The sequence below is a fragment of the Nicotiana attenuata genome, unplaced genomic scaffold (assembly GCF_001879085.1).
Source record: "Nicotiana attenuata strain UT unplaced genomic scaffold, NIATTr2, whole genome shotgun sequence".
NCBI classification, from domain to species: domain Eukaryota; kingdom Viridiplantae; phylum Streptophyta; class Magnoliopsida; order Solanales; family Solanaceae; genus Nicotiana; species Nicotiana attenuata.
The window spans coordinates 4-3,242 of record NW_017671160.1 but is presented as its reverse complement, the minus strand read 5'-3'; positions in this window follow the sequence as shown (position 1 = coordinate 3,242).

Genomic DNA, 3,239 nt, shown 5'->3' with positions numbered 1-3,239 from the left:
AGTTCGCGGTATTCCATCCATCCGGGTGCCGCGAAGATGTATCAGGACCTGAGGCAGCACTACTGGTGGAGGCGGATGAAGAAGGATATAGTTGGTTATGTGTCTAGATGCCTTAACTGCCAGCAGGTGAAGTATGAGCACCAGCGCCCAGGTGGGTTGCTCCAGCAGATAGAGATTCCGGAGTGGAAATGGGAGCGCATCACCATGGATTTTGTATCCGGACTTCCACGGACCTTGAAGAAGATTGATTCCATCTGGGTTATTGTGGACCGGCTGACCAAGTCCGCTCATTTCATTCCTGTGTGTACCACTCATTCATCGGAGCGGTTGGCGGAGATTTATATCAGGGAGATCGTCCGTTTGCATGGTATTCCAGTTTCTATCATTTCAGACAGAGGTACTCAATTTACATCGCGGTTCTGGAGAGCTGTGCAGCAGGAGTTAGGCACTCGGGTGGAGTTGAGCACAACTTTTCACCCCAGACGGACGGACAGTCCGAGCGCACCATTCAGATTCTTGAGGACATGCTCCGTGCGTGCGTGATTGAGTTTGGGGGGTCTTGGGATCATTTCTTGCCATTGGCGGAGTTTGCTTATAACAACAGCTATCAGTCCAGCATTCAGATAGCGCCGTATGAGGCCTTATATGGTAGGAGATGTAGATCTCCAGTGGGTTGGTTCGAGCAGGGTGAGGCCAGGTTATTGGGTACAGAGATGGTTCAGGATGCGATGGAGAAGGTTAAAGTGATTCAGGACAGACTCTGTGCAGCCCAGTCCAGACAGAAGTGTTATGCGGACAAGAAGGTTCGTGATGTGGCATATATGGTTGGTGAGCGGGTTCTGCTTCGGGTCTCGCCTATGAAGGGCGTCATGAGGTTTGGAAAGAAAGGGAAGCTGAGTCCGAGATTTATTGGGCCTTTCGAGATCTTGAGGCGAGTTGGGGAGGTTGCTTATGAGCTTGCCTTACCTCCCAGCCTAGCCGGAGTTCATCCGGTATTTCATGTTTCGATGCTCCGGAGATATCATGGTGACCCGTCGCACGTGTTGGATTTCAGCTCAGTCCAACTGGATAGAGATCTATCTTATGTTGAGGAGCCGGTGGCCATTTTGGATAAGCAGATCAGAAAGTTGAGGTCAAAGAACATCGCTTCCGTGAAGGTCCAGTGGCGGGGTCAGCCGGCCAAGGAGGCGACTTGGGAGACCGAGCAGGATATGCGCAGCCAGTACCCTCATTTTTTTGCCACTTCAGGTATGTTCTCTATGCTCGTTCGAGGACGAACGAATGTTTAAGTGTAGGAGGATGTAACCACCCGGCCGGTCGTTTTTGAAATTTATGCCCCGATCCCCCATTAACTGCTTTCCCTAAGTTCATTTCTGCTATTTTGGTTTGTCGGGACGTTCGGTATTAGGATTCGGAACGTTCTGGGACACTTAGTCCCTAAATGAGAGTTTAAGAGTTGAAAAATGGTCCGTATTCGGAACAGTGTGAAGACGACCTCGGAATAGAAATCTGATGGTTCTGTTAGCTCCGTTAGGTGATTTCGGGGTTGGGAGCGTGTTCGGAATGTTATTTGGAGGTCCGTAGCTCATTTAGGCTTGAAATGCCGAAGTTTGGATTTTTGAAGTTTCCGGTCTGATAGTGAGTTTTCGAGGGTTGGATTTGAATACCGGAAGTTCCGTCATGTCTTTTGGGATGTGTGTGCAAAATTTCAGGTCATTCGGACGAGGTTTGGTTAGGTTTTTGATCGAAAGCGTATTCGGTTAGAATTTGAAGTTCTTAGGGTTGGATCCTTGATTTAATCGGGTTTCCGGTGTTGTTTGAGGTGTTTTGAGGATTGGTGCAAGTTCGAATAAGGTAGGTGGTATTGGTGCTTTTGGTTGAGGCCCCGGGGGCCTCGGGATGATTTCGGGTGGTTAACGGGGAAATTTTCTAAGTTGTTGCAGCTGGTATGTTTTCCCTTCTGGTATTTTCGCTTCTGCGATTTGGGAACCGCAGAAGCGGCTTCCTCATCGCAGAAGCGATTTTTTTGGCTTCCCCTCAGAGACCGCAGAAGCGGTCATCTTTCCGAAAGAAGCGGAACCGCTGGAGCGGTCATATGTCCGCAAAAGCAGAATTTCCCCCTTTAATGAGAAACCGCAGAAGCGGTTATTTTGCCGCTTAAGCGGGACCGCAGAAGCGGTCCCTTGTCCGCAGAAGCGGAAATGTCTGGGCAGAAATAGGAAATTTCGAGGGTTTAATCTCATAAGTTTGAAAATCAATTTTGAGCTCGGGCAAGGGCGATTCTGAGAGGATTTTGGAGAGGAGATTATTGGGTAACATTTCTATGATCCTTTCTAATTATATTCTATCATTTAGTAGTTAAATCCACCTTTTAAATTCGAATTAAGGATCAAAAATGGAAGAATTTGGGTGAAAGTTCATTGACTAAACTATTGGGTTTTGAGGGGGCATTCGACCTCCGATTTCTGAGATTTTTATATGGTTAGACTCGTGAGACTACGAGGTTTCTGAAAATGTGAAAATTATTCGGTTCCGAGACGTTGGCCTGAGGGGCGTTTTGGTCATTTCACCTATTTTCGCGCCTTAGCTTTAATTTCAATAGTGGAATCAGTTGTTTGCAATATTATTTACGATTTGCAATTGAATTGAATAGATTTGGGCCATTTGGAGTCGGATACTCGGGGCAAGGGCATCGTTCCCTAGTTGATTTCGCACCGGTTCGAGGTAAGTGGCTTGCCTAACCTTGTGTGGGGGACTTCGTCCCTTAGGATGTGATAATTGGTAATTGAATGCCTTGTACGTGAGGTGACGAGCGCGTACTTGAGCAAATTGTTGAAACCCGGATTTTACTTAAATACTTGATTTGGATTCTTTTTCATATTTGCCTTACTTTACTTGCTTTTATAGCCTGTGCTAGCGTAGAAGAGCATGTTTAATTGATCCAAGCTGCCTATTTGTTTAAATTGTCTTAACTGTGATTACGTGGAGCATGTTAGGCCAGTATTGTTTGATGCCTTGTATTGTTGTACTTAAATTTCTGAATAATTCATTGATGTTGGTTGCGCATTTACATTGGCACTACGGATGCGGATTCCGGGAGTTCCCCCTTGATTGTTTACTTTGGGACTACGGGTTTGATTCCCGGGAGATCCCCCTGCACTTTTATTTTGGGACTACGGGACGGTATCCCGGGAGATTCCGCTGCACTTTTATTTTGGGACTACGGGACGGTATCCCGG